Source organism: Zea mays, chromosome 1 (assembly GCF_902167145.1).
Source record: "Zea mays cultivar B73 chromosome 1, Zm-B73-REFERENCE-NAM-5.0, whole genome shotgun sequence".
Taxonomy (NCBI): Eukaryota; Viridiplantae; Streptophyta; class Magnoliopsida; order Poales; family Poaceae; genus Zea; species Zea mays.
The window spans coordinates 294,458,131-294,477,527 of record NC_050096.1 but is presented as its reverse complement, the minus strand read 5'-3'; the positions used below and the strand labels follow the sequence as shown (position 1 = coordinate 294,477,527).

General features: G+C 58.2%; 1 long non-coding RNA gene across 1 annotated transcript; it reads right to left on the bottom strand.

Moving 5' to 3' along the window:
• Window positions 1-4,432: 4,432 nt before the first annotated feature.
• Window positions 4,433-19,163, bottom strand: LOC103644174 (uncharacterized). Its single transcript, XR_561519.2, has 3 exons — window positions 18,931-19,163; window positions 18,771-18,841; window positions 4,433-4,626 (listed from the first exon to the last, which is right to left on the bottom strand). It is a non-coding gene; the product is annotated as an uncharacterized lncRNA (long non-coding RNA).
• Between the last annotated feature and the right edge of the window lie 234 nt (window positions 19,164-19,397).

Below are 19,397 nucleotides of genomic sequence, written 5' to 3'. Positions count from 1 at the left end.
TATTGCAAATGGCTTCAAAGTCGGCAAGGCCGATCCTACTTTATTCACTAAAACTCTTGACAATGATTTGTTTGTATGCCAAATTTATGTTGATGATATCATATTTGGGTCTACTAACGAATCTACATGTGAAGATTTTAGTAGGATCATGACACAAAAATTCGAGATGTCTATGATGGGGGAGTTGAAGTATTTTCTAGGATTCCAAGTCAAGCAACTCCAAGAGGGCACCTTCATTTGCCAAACAAAGTATACACAAGACATTTTAACCAAGTTTGGAATGAAGGATGCCAAGCCCATCAAGACACCCATGGGAACCAATGGACATCTCGACCTCGACACGGGAGGTAAGTCTGTGGATCAAAAGGTATACCGGTCGATGATTGGTTCATTGCTTTATTTATGTGCATCTCGACCGGACATTATGCTTTCCGTATGCATGTGTGCAAGATTCCAATCCGACCCTAAGGAATCCCACCTTATGGCCGTAAAACGAATCTTGAGATATTTGGCTTATACTCCTAAGTTTGGGCTTTGGTACCCTCGGGGATCCACATTTGATTTACTTGGTTATTCCGATGCCGATTGGGCGGGTTGTAAAATTAATAGAAAGAGCACATCGGGGACTTGCCAGTTCTTGGGAAGATCCTTGGTGTCTTGGGCTTCAAAGAAGCAAAATTCGGTTGCTCTTTCTACCACCGAAGCCGAGTATATTGCCGCAGGCCATTGTTGCGCGCAATTGCTTTGGATGAGGCAAACCCTGCGGGACTATGGTTACAAATTAACCAAAGTTCCTCTTCTATGTGATAATGAGAGTGCAATCCGCATGGCGGATAATCCCGTTGAGCATAGCCGCACTAAACACATAGCCATTCGGTATCATTTTCTTAGGGATCACCAACAAAAGGGGGATATCGAGATTTCATACATTAACACTAAAGATCAGTTAGCCGATATCTTTACCAAGCCACTTGATGAACAAACTTTTACCAAACTTAGGCATGAGCTCAATATTCTTGATTCTAGGAATTTCTTTTGGTAATTTGCACACATAGCTTATAAACATACCTTTGATCATGTCTCTTTTATATGCTATGACTAATGTGTTTTTCAAGTATATTTCAAACCAAGTCATAGGTATATTGAACGGGAATTGGAGTCTTCGGCAAAGACAAAGGCTTCCACTCCACTCTACTACTCATCCTTCGCCGTCGCTCCACATCACTCTCCATCTTTGGTATAATCTTCACTTATATGTTTTCCTTGCCAAAGGGGAGAAAGTAGCTAGAACGGGCCCTTACTTCATTCCAAGTATCCGTTTTTGGCGATTCATGCCAAAGGGGGAGAAAGTATTGGCCCAAAGCAAGAGGACCGCACCACCACCTAATTTTAAAATAATTTTCAAATAAATATCAATTTGGTATCTTTTTGTGTTCCAAAGGGGGAGAAAGTAGTATTTCAAAATTGTTACATCAAAACCCTCTTGAACACTAAGAGGAGGATTTCATTTAGGGGGAGTTTTGTTTAGTCAAAGGAAAAGCATTTGAAACAGGGGGAGAAAATTTCAAATCTTGAAAATGCTTTGCAAAATCTTATTCATTTACCTTTGACTATTTGCAAAAGCAAAACGTGTGGTGCAAGCGTGGTCCAAAATATTAAGAATGAAAGAAACAATCCATGCATATCTTGTAAGTATTTATATTGGCTCAATTCCAAGCAACCTTTGCACTTACATTACGCAAACTAGTTCAATTATGCACTTCTATATTTGCTTTGGTTTGTGTTGGCATCAATCACCAAAAAGGGGGAGATTGAAAGGGAATTAGGCTTACACCTAGTTCTTATATAATTTTGGTGGTTGAATTGCCCAACATAAATTATTGGACTAACTAGTTTGCTCTAGAATATATGTTCTACAGGTGCCAAAGGTTCATCTACAAAAATACTAAATCGACTGTCCGGAATACCGTAGATTATTCCGGACAGGAGAAGCTTTTTGGAAAAACAGGCCAAGCGCGGACCGTCCGGGCCCTTGCGGCGGACCGTCCGCACCACCAGGATGACCCTCGGACATGACCAATGCAAAAATCTAAGTCTGCACTATGGACCGTCCGAAGGAAAAGAGCGGACCGTCTGGGACCTCGCGCGGACCGTCCGGCCTCAGGCGCGGACCGTCCGGCCTCAGGCGCGGACCGTCCGATAGGTGAGGAACCAAAAAACCCGAAGGTGACGGGTTCGGAAAAATGAATTATAGCGTCCGCGCGGACCGTCCGGGGTGCACGACTGGACCGTCCGCGCTTGACTTTATCTGACATCTGACAACGCATTAAATGCAATATAGCCGTTGATATAGTCGTTACTGCTGACCGTTGCATTTTCAGCCGTTGATCTACAGGCGCGGACCGTCCGGACCAGGCGGGCGGACCGTCCGCGGTCGGCAGAATGGAGCAACGGCTAGAAAGTGGTTGGGGGCTATAAATACCACCCCAACCACCTCCATTCACTTCAACCAAGCATTCCAACCTTCAACATTCAATACAAGAGCTAGCAATCCATTCCAAGACACATTCAAAGCCTCCATCTCTCCAAGTTTCACAATTGAGAAAAGAGATCATTAGTGATTAGTGACTTGAGAGAGAAAGTGGTCCGTGTGTTATTTGTCGCTCTTGTCGCTTGGCTTTTGCAATCGTGCTTTCTTTCAATCTTTCTTGCAATCAAACTCACTTGTAATTGAGGCAAACGACACCAATCTTGTGGTGGTCCTTGTGGGAACTTTGTGTTCCAAGTGATTGAGAAGAGAAAGCTCACTCGGTCCGAGGGACCGTTTGAGAGAGGGTAAGGGTTGAAAGAGACCCGGCCTTTGTGGCCTCCTCAACGGGGAGTAGGTTTGCGAAAACCGAACCTCGGTAAAACAAATCCACGTGTCTCACTCTTCATCCGCTTGCGATTTGTTTTGCACCCTCTCTCGTGGACTCTATTATATTTCTAACGCTAACCCGGCTTGTAGTTGTGATTAATTTTGTAAATTTCAGTTTCGCCCTATTCACCCCCCTCTAGGCGACTTTCACTCCACATGTGTCCTCCTGTCGTCGGGGATGATGTCTGTCCCGGGGAGGGGAGTAGTTGTTGTGGTTCCTCGACCATCCCCGAGCAGTTCTGCTAGTCGAGGTCGTCGTTGATTCGGCTCTGGTAGCTTGACTCCGAGTGGGGATGCCATGATCCCTGTCGTATTCCTCCTGGCGGCGTATCTCGTTCTCATGCCGTCGTTCGCGCGAAGCGTTGATAGAACTCCGTGCGTCCCGGCGACTGTTGATGGCGTGCCGCAAGTCGTTCGGCGGGTGAGCGAGAGGTAGAAGATGGTTGGCTGCCTGGGTGAGCAGGCGTCGATAGCCCTCGGCGTCTGGAGTCCGAGGGAGTCCGTCAGCTATCCGAGCTAGCACTCCTCCGACTTCACTCGGCGTGTTCATGGCTCGGGCGAAGTCGGGGTTCAGGTTACGGCCGAATAGTGGATTTTCTCGGCGCTGCCTCGCGTCTTGCTCGGCTTGTTCCTGAGCTCGTCGACGATCACGTCGTCAGGAGTTCCTTTGTTCCCTGAAGACGCGTTCTTCCGGAGTTTCTCCCATCTCCGAGACCTCGTCTCGCGAGACAGGCTGCTCCGGATCCCGTTCTCCAGCTTGGTGATGTCTCCAGATGTTTCGGCGCCGATTTCTTCGTCGACGGGATTCCCGCTGAGGTGGTTCCTCCCCAGGCGCGGTCGGCTCGTCGTCAGAGACGGGAGGCGACTCCACTCTTCCGATGAAGAGAACGTCGGGGTAGAATGGCGTGGCTGTCGTGGCGATCTTCTTTCGGAGAGCTGAGGGTAATGCTTCCCCGGTATTTTCGGAGTTCGTTGGAGGAGGCTTCCTTCCCGGTGGATCTGCAACGCGGTGTAGAATTCCCTTTTTGTCGGCTATGGATGAGATCGTTCCAAAGCAGAACATGGATCCAGGACGAAAGGTGATCCTGCTGTTGATGGTGACGACCATTGAGCTAGCTTAGATCGTTGACACCTCCCTACCTGGCGCGGCAGCTGTCGGTGTTTTGGGTCCGACCGCACACCCGGGTAGGGCTGGAAACGAGCCGAGCCGAGCTCGGCTCGGCTCGGCTCGGTGTGGCTCAGTGAGAGGACGAGCTCGGCTCGGCTTGTTCATCAAACGAGCTGGGAACAGAGGCTCGGCTCGGCTCGTTATAGGCTCGCGAGCTAGCTCGAGCGGCTCGCGAGCCAGAATAGTAATGCAGTCCAGAATACTATTTATAGGAAATATAACATTAATAATTCAGCAGTTGCACTTGATACTTGCAGTTATTCATCCAACTAATGAAATATATATGTATGATGCATCCAACAATACAGAATAAGAAGTCTCAAACTCTCAAGTCTCCATCTCCATGATAAAACAATATGATAGCATATATTGTCCAGAACAGATACTCTCAAGTCCAGAATAAGCAGCATGCCAGCATGCCAACATGATAGCATATATTGTCTAAAGTCTAAACAGAACAGATACTTGCATAGTTGCATTTGCATAGTTCTTCATCCAAAAACTAAAAAGTAGATTACAGAACAGTTCATCCATGCTGTTGCTGTCCACCAGAAATAGAACATAAATAAATACAAATAACAGTTCATGTTCATCCATGATTCCATGCTGTCCAGGCGTGCAGGTCCAGGCCATTCAGGAATTCAGGTTCAGGTGCAGCCAGCAGCCATATAGATATCACAATAGAAAAAAAATATAACAAGTTAGATCCAAATGCAAAGTAAACTTAAAATAAGTATTGAATGGACACTTTTAAAGAAAAAACCACTCAACTAGCTAAGCATAATACAAACTTACTGTCGGCGTTTCGAGACAGGGGGGTCCCAAAGCCGACGAGTGAGTGTGCTGCGTGCCCCAGCCCAGATGGGTCGAGCGCGTGGGCGAGCGCGAAGGGGGGAGAGGCGAGGTGGTCGGAGCCGAGCGTGAGAGAGGTGGAAGTCCCGCGGCCTTCGTGTTCGTCCCGCGCCCAGGTCGGGTGCGCTTGCAGTAGGGGGGTTACAAGCGTCCACGCGGGTGAGGGAAGCGAGCGGCCCCAAGAGAGCGCCTGTCCCGTCCTCGGTCCCGCGCGGCCAACCCCCTCTAAGAAGGCCCTGGTCCTCCCTTTTATAGTCGCAAGGAGAGGATCCAGGTGTACAATGAGGGGTGTAGCAGAGTGCTACGTGCCTAGCGGAGAGAGAGCTAGCGCCCTAGGTACATGCCAATGTGGCAGCCGGAGAGGTCTTGGCACCTTGCTGGCGTGATGTCGTGGCTGTCGGAGGTGCGACGGAGCCGGGCGGAGGGACAGCTGTTGGAGCGGTCGAGTCCTTGCTGACGTCGCCCTGCTTCCGTAAGAGAGCTTGGGGCCGCCGTCGTCACAGAGCTTGTGGAGCGCCATCATTGCCCATCCGGCGGAGCTGGTCGGATGGGACGCCGGTCTTGTCCTTTGTGTCCCAAGTCGATTCGGGGTAGGATGATGATGGCGCTTCCTGTTGACGTGGCGGGTCTGTGCCCTAGGCGGGGTGACGTGGGGGCTCCTCCGAAGCCGAGGTTGAGTCTGTCCTCTGTTGCCGAGGCCGAGTCCGAGCCCCTGGGTCGGGCGAGGCGGAAGTCGTTCGGCAGAGGCCGGGGCAGAGTCCGAGCCCAGGGGTCGGGCGGAGCGGAGTTCGCCGTCTTCCGGGTCTTAGCCCGAGTCCGAGCCCTGGGGTCGGGCGGAGCGGAGTTCGCCGTCTTCTGGGTCTTAGCCCGAGTCCGAGCCCTGGGGTCGGGCGGAGCGGAGTTCGCCGTCTTCCGGGTCTTAGCCCGAGTCCGAGCCCTGGGGTCGGGCGGAGCAGAGTTCGCCGTCTTCTGGGTCTTAGCCCGAGTCCGAGCCCTGGGGTCGGGCGGAGCGGAGTTCGCCGTCTTCCGGGTCTTAGCTCGAGTCCGAGCCCTGGGGTCGGGCGGAGCGGAGTTCACCGTCTTCCGGGTCTTAGCCCGAGTCCGAGCCCTGGGGTCAGGCGGAGCGGAGTTCGCCGTCTTCCGGGTCTTAGCCCGAGTCCGAGCCCTGGGGTCGGGCGGAGCGGAGTTCACCGTGGCGCCTTTGGCAAGGCCTGGCTGCCTGTCAGACTCACTCTGTCGAGTGGCACCGCAGTCGGAGTGGCGCAGGCGGCGCTGTCCTTCTGTCAGACTGGTCAGTGGAGCGGTGGAGTGACGACGGTCACTTCGGCTCTGCCGGGGGGGCGTGTGTCAGGATAAAGGTGTCAGGCCACCTTTGCGTTAAATGCTCCTGCAACTTGGTCAGTCGGTGTGGCGATTTAGTCAGGGTTGCTTCTGAGCGAAGCCAAGGCCTCGGGCGAGCCGGTGATGTGTCCGCCGTAAAATGGGGGGCCTCGGGCGAGACGGAAGTCTCTCGAGGTCGGCTGCCCTTGGCCGAGGCTAGGCTCGGGTGAAGCGTGATCGAGTCACTCGTGTGGACTGATCCCTGACCTAATCGTACCCATCAGGCCTTTGCAGCTTTATGCTGATGGGGGTTACCAGCTGAGAATTAGGCGTCCTGAGGGTACCCCTAATTATGGTCCCCGACAGTAGCCCCCGAGCCTCGAAGGGAGTGTTAGCACTCGCTTGGAGGCTTTCGTCGCACTTTTTTGCAAGGGGACCAGCCTTTCTCGGTTGCATTTCGTTCCGGTGGGTGCGCGCGAGCGCACCCGCCGGGTGTAGCCCCCGAGGCCTCGGAGGAGTGGTTACACTCCTTCGAGGTCTTAATGCCTCGCGTAATGCTTCGGCTGGTTTGGTCGTTCCCTCATGCGAACTGGCCGTAGCCCGGGTGCACGGTCGGGGCCCAAGCTCTCGGGCTGGTATGTTGACGCTGTCAACGGTTTGGCCGGAGCCGGTTTTTGCGAGAGCAGCCCCCGAGCCTCTGCACAGGGCGAGAGGACGATCAGGGACAGACTCGACTTTTTGCATACGCCCCTACGTCGCCTTTCCGCAAGGAGGAGGGGGGGAGTGCGCCATGTTACCCTCGATGGGCACCGAACATGGTGTCTCCGGTGAGCTGCAAGCGGGTAATCCGAGTGGACGTCCGTGCCCCGTTCGTTGGGGGTTGGCTAGGGGCCCAGAGGCACGCCCAAAAGTACCTGCGGGTGATTTGCCGGACCCGGTCCCCTGGCGACGGGGTCCGAGGGCTCGATGCCTCCCTCCGATGGGATTCCGTTACAAGATCGTTCCCGCGGGTCTCGGAAATGTCCTAGGGTACCTCGGGAGCGCAGCCCGAGCCTTGGTTATGTATCGAACGTAACCCTGGTCATCCCTCGCTCGGTGTCTGAGGCGACTGTGAACCCTTCGGGGGCCAGCCTTCGAACCCCTGATCAGTAATGGGCGCGGAGCCCGAGTAGCCTGAGGCGGCCATGGAACCCTTCGGGGGGCTGGCCTTCGAACCCCTGACCAGTAGTGGGTGTCGGGCCCACGCGATCTGAGGCGACTGTTGAACCCTTTGGGGGGCCAGTCTTCGAACCCCTGATCAGTAGGGGGGCTCGGAGCCCGGTTCCTTCACGGAGAAGGATCCTTCTCGGGGTATCCCCCTTTCCCGGTCCCTGTTGCAAGAGATAGAGAAAGAGGAAAAAGGAAAAGGATACGAAATCGAACGACGTGGCGTACCTCTTTTTGACACGGTTATTACGGCGAAGGCGAAGCGTCGCGCGCTTCTCCCGCCAGAGGCGCCGCGTGTCCCGCCGCGGAGTTAATGCGACGGGGCGAGTGGTTGGCGGGGTGGCCGTTACGCGTGCGCGATCCGTTCGAGGAACGGGTCACGGGTGCGCCGTCTTCACGCCGTGGGAGGAGGCTCCCTTGCTGTCCCAGGATGAGACGTGAGCCTGGCCGACGACGTGACTGCTGCGCCCGCCCGCCTGCCATCGCCATTACTGCCGGCCCACTTTCGGTCGCTTTGACCAACACGCCGGGCTGGCGCTGTCTGGTCGCCTCGAGTCGCGGCATAGACTCCGCAACCGAAGAGGCGCGATGGTGGCACAAGTGGCGGTGCGATTGCTTGCATGCAGCAACTGGTGCGCCGGTTGCTTGACGCGTGGGCCTGGGCTCCCAAGCTGGCGTGTCAGAAGTCGGAGAAGCGCGCCCACCTGGCGTGGTTGCATGCCACCTGCATGGCTGCCCGCCCCTTCCGCCCGTTGGTCTGGGCAAAAGTGGGGGGTCACTTGTAACCGCTGGACGGTCGTGCGCACCACGCGCGGCGGTTTGGCTTCTTCCGCCCTGAGCTGGTTTGCATGACATGCGGGACCCAGCCCCCGAGTCGCAGGGGAGGGCCTTGGAGTGTATTGGAGAAGACTCAGCCCGCGGCGTCCGGGGGCGCATGCAGGGAGAGTTGCCTTTAAAAGGAGGGAGACTCCTTTCAAAAGGCAACCATGTCTTCTTCCTCCCTTATGTGTCGTGTCTTTTCATCTTCCAAGCCCCCGGATGAGGGGTATCCGCCGCCTTTCCGCCTCCTCGTTGGAGGAACGCAACTCCATGGGAGTTGGTACCTTTCAGCCATCGTTCGGCTTCAAGGATTTTCATCATGCAGCCCGGCTGCACCCCTCCACCGGTGGTCACCCAGGATGGTGACCTCCGGCTTGATGGTGGGGGAAAGCGAGCCGGGCTGCGGCCTCTGCCCCTCCCTCAGCCTCAAGGATTTTCATCACCAGGGCTGGGGAGGGGAGTGCGCCGAGTTGAGGTCGGCCCTCGCGTGGGCGGCGGCCTGCTCCTCCACTCAGTGATGGGGGGAGGAGCGGTTGTTGCCCGTGGCGCTGGCAGCTGCAGCGTGCCCGGTCTTCAGACGCGAGTGGCTTCGGAGGCGCTCGCGGCGCCGGCGTCCGCCACGGCAGCCGGAAGAGGTTCTTCCGCCGGCGCGATAGCCGGGGCCGGCCTCGGACTGACCTCCAACTCTACGGCCTTCTGCCCGTCCTTGCCTCACGAGTTTTGTCGTGGGCGGGGGCCCCCTGGCAGCTGCATCCGCCCTGAGGTCAGGGCTGCCGCTGTTCGACCCCCCGGAGCAGAAGTCGTCGTCGTCGCCGCTGCTGGGGCAGGTGACGGCGCGCCATTCGTCGGCCTTCCGTTGCTCCGCAGGCCTTCCCCCTCGGAGTGGGGTTGTTCGTACCTGCGGAGGGGGAACCGGAGTTCCGTTTGTAACGGCATTTCGAATGCCGGTGGGTTTGTTCATTGCGGCCGTCGGGGCCTGAACATGTATGTAATTTCGGCACGGAGCCGTGTTTTTTCCTCATTTTCGAGCACTAAGTCTCGCCTGTTGATTATCTGAACCGCTTCACCAAGCGTGAGTCGCCCCGTGTCAAGGTGACGAGTGAGGTATCCGTGTCCCGGAGGCGTAGGAATCCCTCGGCCCGATCGGCCTTGTTGTCTGGGGCTCCTCTAGCTTAGTTAAAGAGACCCCTCGGCCGCCCTTCGATGAGCCGAGGCCAGGGGTAGCGATATCAGTATGGACAGAGGCGGAGTTGGCTCGAGAATGGGAACCTGGTCGGCCGGAGCCTAGCCGTGTTGTCCGTCAGCGGAGCCGACGCCAAAGTCGATCAGCCGAGGCCTCGGGTCGGGCTGGCGCCCTTGGAGGCCGGTTGGCCGAGGCCCCAGGGGTACCCGGCCGAGCCGCCTGCTCGGACCGGATTCCCGGAGGATTCCCTGGACCGCGTCGCCGTCCGAGGCCGGGTCGGACTTTGCTGAAGCCGTTGTCGATGCCGAGGGTGCTGCGGCTCCCTTCAGCGCGAAGACCCGAGCCTGCAGGATCAGATCGTCTTGTAGCGTGTGCCTTCTGCGGCCGCCGAGGCCAGAAAACACACCCTCGCCGTGCTCGTGAAGCTGCGTCTTTTTTCCTCTTGTTTCGAGCATCTGGACTCTGTCGGTAACAGGGATGTTTTGTGTGAGCGAGAGTTGCTTCTCGCGGAAGGGACGAGTGAGGTATCCGTATCCCGGAGGCGTAGGAATCCCTCGGCTCGGTCGGCCTTGCCGCTTACGCGTACTTTCACCCGTCCATGAGGCCCTGTCCCCGACTCAGTCGAGAAAGCTTGAAGGACTGCTTCGGCAGGAGAGCTTCCGAACGTGAAGACTTGTTTGGTCCACGGAGTCGCTTTATTCGAGCGCGAGTTACTTATCGCAGAAGGTGATGAGTGAGGTATCCGTATCCCGGAGGCGTAGGAGTCCCTCGGCTCGGTCAGCCTTGGCTGCTTACGTGTACTCCGTCGTTTCCAGGATCCGCTTTCCGAAGTAGTCAAGAAGCATGAAAGTCATCCTGCTAAAAAGAGATCCCTTTTCGAGGAAAAATTCGACGCAGAGGGGGTCTCCCCCTTTTAGCCCCCGAGGGAGGGTCGGGCTTTGCCGAGGCTAGGCCGACCCTTCCTTGACGACTAAACTTTGCGTAGGTGCGAGGTATATGAACAACTTGGAAACATCTTAAGGGTAGAAGCGACGTAGCTGTTTGATGTTCCAAGCATTGCCGTAGATCTCGCCTTGATTGTTGGCCAGCTTGTATGTTCCGGGCTTCAGAACTTTGGTGATGACGAATGGCCCTTCCCAGGGGGCGTGAGCTTGTGCCTCCCTTGGGCGTCTTGTCGTAGCCGAAGCACCAGATCGCCCACCTGGAGGTCTCGGGACCGGACCCCTCGGGCGTGGTAGCGTCGCAGGGACTGCTGGTACCGCGCCGAGTGTAGTAAGGCCCTGTCCCGAGCCTCCTCCAGCTGGTCCAGCGATTCTTCTCGGCTAGCTTGGTTGCCTTGATCGGTGTAGGCCCTCGTCCTCGGGGAGCCGTATTCCAGGTCAGTGGGCAAGATAGCTTCAGCCCCGTAGACCAGGAAGAATGGTGTGAAACCCGTGGCACGACTCGGCGTCGTCCTTAGGCTCCAGACCACCGAGGGGAGTTCCTTCATCCACCGCTTGCCGAACTTGTTGAGGTCGTTGTAGATCCGAGGCTTGAGCCCCTGTAGAATCATGCCATTGGCACGCTCTACTTGCCCATTCGACATGGGATGAGCCACGGCTGCCCAGTCCACCCGGATATGGTGATCCTCGCAAAAATCCAAGAATTTTTTGCCGGTGAACTGGTTCCGTTGTCGGTGATAATGGAGTTCGGGACTCCGAAGCGATGGATGATGTTGGTGAAGAACGCCACCGCCTGCTCGGACCTGATGCTGTTCAGAGGTCGGACCTCGATCCACTTGGAGAATTTGTCGATGGCGACCAGCAGGTGCGTGTAGCCCCCGGGCGCCTTTTGCAAGGGACCGACGAGGTCCAGACCCCATACAGCGAAGGGCCAGGTGATGGGTATCGTCTGCAGAGCCTGAGCGGGCAGGTGGGTTCGCTTCGCATAGAATTGGCACCCTTCGCAGGTGCGGACAATTCTAGTGGCGTCAGTCACCGCCGTTGGCCAGTAGAAGCCTTGTCGGAAGGCATTCCCGACAAGGGCTCGGGGTGCTGCGTGATGGCCGCAAGCCCCCGAGTGTATTTCTTGCAGCAGTTCCCGACCTTCGGCGATGGAGATGCATCGCTGGAGGATGCCCGAGGGGCTGCGATGGTAGAGCTCCTCTTCATCGCCCAGCAGGACGAACGACTTGGCGCGTCGCGCTACCCGCCGAGCCTCGACTTGGTCGGGGGGTAGCTCTCCTCGACGGAGATATCGCAGGTACGGGGCCTGCCAATCTCGATCTGGCGTGGCCCCGTTCTGCTCTTCCTCGACGCCCAGTGCCTCGCCCTTGGGGGCCGAGGGTACCTCGGGCCGTTCCGAGGGTACCTCGGGCTGAACCGAGGGTACCTCGGGATGCGCCGAGGGTATCTCGGGCTGAGCTGAGGGTACCTCGGGCTCGGGCGCGTCGTCGATCTTGACAGAGGGTTGATGCAGATCCCGGGAGAAGACGTCCGGGGGGACCGTCGTTCGCCCCGAGGCTATTTTAGCCAGCTCGTCTGCGGTTTCGTTGTAGCGCCGAGCGATGTGGTTGAGCTCGAGCCCGAAGAACTTGTCTTCCAGGCGCCGAACCTCGTCGCAGTAGGCCTCCATCTTCGGGTCGCGGCAGTGGGAGTTCTTCATGACTTGGTCGATGACGAGCTGCGAATCACCGCGGGCGTCGAGGCGTCTGACCCCTAGCTCGATGGCGATCCGCAACCTGTTGACCAGAGCTTCGTACTCGGCCACATTGTTGGACGCCGGGAAATGGAGGCGCAGCACGTAGCGCAAGTGCTTTCCGAGGGGCGAGATGAAGAGCAGGCCCGCGCCGGCTCCTGTCTTCATCAGCGACCCGTCGAAAAACATGGTCCAGAGCTCCGGTTGGATCGGAGCCGTCGGCAACTGGGTGTCGACCCATTCGGCCACGAAGTCCGCCAACACCTGGGACTTGATGGCTTTCCGAGGGGCGAACGAGATCGTTTCGCCCATGATTTCCACTGCCCACTTTGCGATCCTGCCCGAGGCCTCTCGGCACTGGATGATCTCCCCCAGGGGGAAGGATGACACCACAGTTACCGGATGAGACTCGAAGTAATGTCGCAGCTTCCGCCTTGTCAGGATCACAGCATACAGCAGCTTCTGAACTTGTGGGTAGCGGATCTTGGTCTCGGACAGTACTTCGCTGACGAAGTAGACCGGCCTCTGAACGGGCAATGCATGCCCTTCTTCTTGCCTCTCGACCACAATCGCGGCGCTAACCACCTGAGTGGTCGCGGCGACGTAGACCAAGAGGGCTTCTCCATCTGCCGGGGGTACCAAGACAGGTGCCTTCGTAAGAAGCGCCTTCAGGTTGCCGAGGGCCTCCTCGGCCTCGGGGGTCCAAGCGAAACACTCGGCCTTCCTCAAGAGGTGGTACAGAGGCAGACCTCTTTCGCCGAGGCGTGAGATGAAGCGGCTCAGGGCCGCGAGACATCCCATGACCCTCTGTACACCTTTTAAGTCCTTGATGGGCCCCATGCTGGTGATGGTCGCGATCTTCTCCGGGTTGGCTTCAATGCCTCGCTCGGAGACGATGAACCCTAGGAGCATGCCTCGGGGCACCCCGAAGACACACTTTTCCGGATTGAGCCTGACTCCTTTCGCCTTGAGACATCGGAATGTCACTTCAAGGTCGGAGAGGAGGTCGGAAGCCTTCCTTGTCTTGACTACGATGTCATCGACGTAGGCCTCGACTGTGCGACCGATGTGTTCGCCGAACACATGGTTCATGCACCGCTGGTACGTCGCACCCGCATTCCTCAAACCGAACAGCATGGTGATATAGCAGTACATGCCGAACGGCGTGATGAAAGAAGTCGCGAGCTGGTCGGACTCTTTCATCCGGATCTGGTGATACCCTGAGTAGGCATCGAGGAAGGACAGGGTTTCGCACCCAGCGGTGGAATCAACGATTTGATCGATGCGAGGCAGAGGGTAGGGAACCTTCGGACATGCTTTGTTGAGACCAGTGTAGTCTACACACATCCGCCATTTCCCCCCTTTCTTCCTCACGAGCACAGGGTTGGCAAGCCATTCGGGATGGAATACCTCTTTGATGAACCCTGCTGCCATTAGCTTGTGGATCTCTTCGCCAATCACTCTGCGCTTCTCCTCGTCGAATCGGCGCAGAGACTGCCTGACGGGTCGGGCTCCGGCCCGAATATCCAGCGAGTGCTCGGCGACATCCCTCGGTATGCCGGGCATGTCCGAGGGACTCCACGCAAAGACGTCGGCGTTTGCACGGAGAAAGTCGACGAGCACTGCTTCCTCTTTGGGGTCGAGCCCGGAACCGATTCAGATCTGCTTGGTGGTGTCGCCACTGGGGTCAAGAGGGACGGCCTTAACCGTCTCTGCTGGCTCGAAGTTGCCGGCATGGCGCTTCACGTCTGGCACCTCCTTGGAGAGGTTCTCCAGGTCGGCGATGAGGGCCTCGGACTCGGCGAGGGCCTCGGCGTACTCCACGCACTCCACGTCGCATTCGAACGCGTGTTTGTACGTGGGGCCGACGGTGATGACCCCGTTGGGGCCCGGCATCTTGAGCTTCAGGTAGGTGTAGTTGGGGACGGCCATGAACTTCGCGTAGCATGGCCTCCCTAGTACGGCGTGGTAGGTTCCTCGGAACCCGACCACCTCGAACGTCAGGGTCTCCCTTCGGAAGTTGGAGGGCGTCCCGAAGCAGACGGGGAGGTCGAGTCGCCCGAGGGGCTGGACGCGCTTCCCAGGGATGATCCCGTGGAAGGGCGCAGCGCCTGCTCGGACGGAGGACAGATCGACGCGCAGGAGCTTGAGGGTCTCGGCGTAGATGATGTTGAGGCAGCTGCCCCCATCCATCAGGACCTTGGTGAGCCTGACATTGCCGACGACGGGTTCAACGACGAGCGGGTACTTTCCCGGGCTCGGCACATGGTCGGGGTGGTCGGCCTGGTCGAAGGTGATGGGCTTGTCGGACCAGTCTAGGTAGACTGGCACCGCCACCTTCACCGAGCAGACTTCCTGGCGCTCTTGCTTGCGATGCCGAGCCGAGGCATTCGCCGCATGTCCTCCATAGATCATGAAGCAGTCGCAGACCTCGGGGAACTCTCCTGCTTGGTGATCCTCGTTGTTGTCGTCGTCGCGGGCCCTGCCACCCTCGGCGGGTGGCCCGACCCTGTGGAAGTGACGCCGAAGCATAATGCACTCCTCGAGGGTGTGCTTGACGGGCCCCTGATGGTAGGGGCACGGCTCCTTGAGCATCTTATCGAAGAGGTTTGCACCTCCGGGGGGCTTTCGAGGGTTCTTGTGCTCGGCGGCGGCGACAAGGTCCGCGTCAGCAGCATCGCGTTTCGATTGCAACTTCTTCTTGCCTTTCTTCTTGGCTCCGCGCGGAGCAGACGCCTCGGGAGCCTCTTCCGATGGGCGGCTCTGGGGCTGCTTGTCCTTTCGGAAGATTGCCTCGACCGCCTCCTGGCCAGAGGCGAACTTGGTGGCGATGTCCATCAGCTCGCTCGCCCTGGTGGGGGTCTTACGACCCAGCTTGCTCACCAGGTCGCGGCAAGTGGTGCCGGCGAGGAACGCGCCGATGACATCCGAGTCGGTGATGTTGGGCAGCTCGGTGCGCTGCTTCGAGAATCGCCGGATGTAGTCCCAGAGCGACTCCCCCGGCTGTTGCCGGCAGCTTCGAAGGTCCCAGGAATTCCCGGGGCATACGTATGTGCCCTGGAAATTGCCAGCGAAGGCTTGGACCAAGTCGTCCCAGTTGGAGATCTGCCCCGGAGGCAGGTGCTCCAACCAGGCACGAGCAGTGTCGGAGAGGAACAGGGGGAGGTTACGGATGATGAGGTTGTCGTCGTCCGTTCCACCCAGTTGGCAGGCGAGGCGGTAGTCCACGAGCCACAGTTCTGGTCTCGTTTCCCCCGAGTACTTCGTGATAGTAGTCGGGGGCCGGAACCGGGTCGGGAATGGCGCCCGTCGGATGGCCCGACTGAAGGCCTGCGGACCGGGTGGTTCGGGCGAGGGACTCCGATCCTCCCCGCTGTCGTAGCGCCCCCCACGCCTGGGGTGGTAGCCTCGGCGCACCCTTTCGTCGAGGTGGGCCCGACGGTTGTGTCGATGGTGCTCGTTGCCGAGGTGGCCCGGGGCCACAGGCGCGGTGTTGCGCGTGCGCCCGGTGTAGACCGAGGCCTCCCGCATGAATCGGGAAGTCGTGGCATGAGGTTCCGAGGGATATCCTTGCCTTCGGGAGGCAGTGCTCTCGGCCCGTTGGGCCGCAGCGCCTTCCAGGAGATTCTTGAGCTCTCCCTGAATTCGCCGACCCTCGGTGGTTGATGGCTCCGGCATCGTGCGGAGGAGCATCGCTGTGGCTGCCAGGTCCTGACCAACCCCGCTGGATGCGGGCGGCGGCCTGACCCCGGCATCGTTGGCGACGCGGTGCTGGAGACCTTGGGGCAGGTGACGTATTTCTCCGGCCAAGGGTTGGCCCGCCCACACCTGCCCGACGTCCTGACGGATCGGCTCAAGCGCTCCTGTTCCCTCGTTGAGCCTGGCCTGCGCCTCGCGGACTTGCTCGAGTTGTGGGTCGTAACCCCCCGTCGGAGCGGGGACCACAGCTAGCTCCCGTGGGATGTCGGCGCGAGGCACCGGCCTAGGAAGATCACCGTCCTCCGGCATGCCGAGATGGTTGCCTTCGGAGGGATCCCCTAGCTCGATGTGGAAACATTCGCGGCCTGGGCCGCAGCTCTCGTTGCCAAGGCCGCGGCTTCCGTCGAAACAGTCGGATAGGCAGTAGTCACATGCGGTCATGAAGTCCCACATGGCACTGGGGTTGCCAAGTCCGGGGAAATCCCAACAGATGCTGGGATCGTCATCTTCCTCGGACCCAGAGGGCCCGTAGGTCGAGACGTCCGTCAGCCGGTCCCAAGGCGACCGCATACGAAACCCCAGTGGGGTTGCACTCGCCTCAATGAGAGCACCCGCCAAAGCGAGGTCGTTTGGCGGGTTGAGGCCGAGTCGAAATGACGCAAGATGGGAGTTAGTCGGTACCTTTTGGTCGACGAGGAGCGACGTAGTCACATCGGGGACTGGTTGCACCGTCGTCTCAGGTACGAGGGTGACGTCCTGCAGGCTTTCCGCGAGCGTGCCGGCGTCGTCTTCTTGCTCGGGGTCAGTGTGTCGCGGGGGGACGGCGCTTGCCTTCGTCTTGAACGCGAGGTCGACGTCCTGCGTGCCTTCCGTCGGGGCGTCGGGGGCGTCGATTCGCTCGACGGTCAATGAAGCGCGGCCTCCTGCTTGGTCTTGATGGCCCCGCCTCCTCCTCCGTTGGCGGGGGAGAGAACGGAGCGAGCTCGAACGTTGCTCTTCCACCACGCGGGGAAGATGTCGTCGATTCCGCCGCCGGCGGGCGGGTTGTCGGCCGCCATTGTCGTCGTCGCGTGGCGGTGGAAGAAGTATCATGTCGTAGCTGCCGTCGAAGGATACGAACTCAAGAGTCCCGAAACGGAGCACCGTCCCGGGCCGGAGAGGTTGCTGGAGACTGCCCATCTGGAGCTTGACGGGGAGCTGTTCGTCAGCACGCAGCATCCCCCTACCTGGCGCGCCAACTGTCGGCGTTTCGAGACAGGGGGGTCCCAAAGCCGACGAGTGAGTGTGCTGCGTGCCCCAGCCCAGATGGGTCGAGCGCATGGGCGAGCATGAAGGGGGGAGAGGCGAGGTGGCCGGAGCCGAGCGTGAGAGAGGTGGAAGTCCCGCGGCCTTCGTGTTCGTCCCGCGCCCAGGTCGGGTGCGCTTGCAGTAGGGGGGTTACAAGCGTCCACGCGGGTGAGGGAAGCGAGCGGCCCCAAGAGAGCGCCTGTCCCGTCCTCGGTCCCGCGCGGCCAACCCCCTCTAAGAAGGCCCTGGTCCTCCCTTTTATAGTCGCAAGGAGAGGATCCAGGTGTACAATGAGGGGTGTAGCAGAGTGCTACGTGTCTAGCGGAGAGAGAGCTAGCGCCCTAGGTACATGCCAATGTGGCAGCCGGAGAGGTCTTGGCACCTTGCTGGCGTGATGTCGTGGCTGTCGGAGGTGCGACGGAGCCGGGCGGAGGGACAGCTGTTGGAGCGGTCGAGTCCTTGCTGACGTCGCCCTGCTTCCGTAAGAGAGCTTGGGGCCGCCGTCGTCACAGAGCTTGTGGAGCGCCATCATTGCCCATCCGGCGGAGCTGGTCGGATGGGACGCTGGTCTTGTCCTTTGTGTCCCAAGTCGATTCGGGGTAGGATGATGATGGCGCTTCCTGTTGACGTGGCGGGTCTGTGCCCTAGGCGGGGTGACGTGGGGGCTCCTCCGAAGCCGAGGTTGAGTCTGTCCTCTGTTGCCGAGGCCGAGTCCGAGCCCCTGGGTCGGGCGAGGCGGAAGTCGTTCGGCAGAGGCCGGGGCGGAGTCCGAGCCCAGGGGTCGGGCGGAGCGGAGTTCGCCGTCTTCCGGGTCTTAGCCCGAGTCCGAGCCCTGGGGTCGGGCGGAGCGGAGTTCGCCCTCTTCCGGGTCTTAGCCCGAGTCCGAGCCCTGGGGTCGGGCGGAGCGAAGTTCGCCGTCTTCCGGGTCTTAGCCCGAGTCCGAGCCCTGGGGTCGGGCGGAGCGGAGTTCGCCGTCTTCCGGGTCTTAGCCCGAGTCCGAGCCCTGGGGTCGGGCGGAGCGGAGTTCGCCGTCTTCCGGGTCTTAGCCCGAGTCCGAGCCCTGGGGTCGGGCGGAGCGGAGTTCGCCGTCTTCCGGGTCTTAGCCCGAGTCCGAGCCCTGGGGTCGGGCGGAGCGGAGTTCACCGTGGCGCCTTTGGCAAGGCCTGGCTGCCTGTCAGACTCACTCTGTCGAGTGGCACCGCAGTCGGAGTGGCGCAGGCGGCGCTGTCCTTCTGTCAGACTGGTCAGTGGAGCGGTGGAGTGACGGCGGTCACTTCGGCTCTGCCGGGGGGGGCGCGTGTCAGGATAAAGGTGTCAGGCCACCTTTGCGTTAAATGCTCCTGCAACTTGGTCAGTCGGTGTGGCGATTTAGTCAGGGTTGCTTCTGAGCGAAGCCAAGGCCTCGGGCGAGCCGGTGATGTGTCCGCCGTAAAATGGGGGGCCTCGGGCGAGACGGAAGTCTCTCGAGGTCGGCTGCCCTTGGCCGAGGCTAGGCTCGGATGAAGCGTGATCGAGTCACTCGTGTGGACTGATCCCTGACCTAATCGTACCCATCAGGCCTTTGCAGCTTTATGCTGATGGGGGTTACCAGCTGAGAATTAGGCGTCTTGAGGGTACCCCTAATTATGGTCCCCGACACTTACAAAAGGATAATCTAGTTGCTCTCCACCAAACTTTTTGGAAATGAAATGTTTTCAACATCGTCCTCTTGCTCCTAAAAATAAATAGAGTAATTTGATTGAGTGGTTTAAAGAAACATACTATAATAAAACAATACAAGAATAGCATAGTACCAATACATACCACATATGTAAAACTCCCATCATGTGCACCTCGAATCCAACTAGAGGAGCATATCAATGTCTCCACCGTAGAAGGGCTTAGAGAGCTACGATAGTCATCTAGAGTTCGACCACTAGCGCTAAAAGTAGACTCAGAAGAAACAGATGTAGCTGGAACAGTTAAGAACTTCTTTGCCATCCTCGACACCACTGGAAATCTATGTGAGTTAACCTTCCACCAGTTAAGCAAATCAAACTCCTTGACAGCTAAACTCACATTTGTTTCATCCAAATAGATGAGCAACTCACTCTTTGATGGGTTCGCTTCAGTAGATGATAAGTATGACTGAAACTCACATGAAGCAGAAGGCAAACTGCATGATCTATCTGTGGTCAAGGATGAAGATGCACTAGGCTTGCTTTGAGCAGCTTTTCTCTCTCTATGTTGCATCTCATAGTCTTCAAACAACTTTTCTAATTCACCTCTAA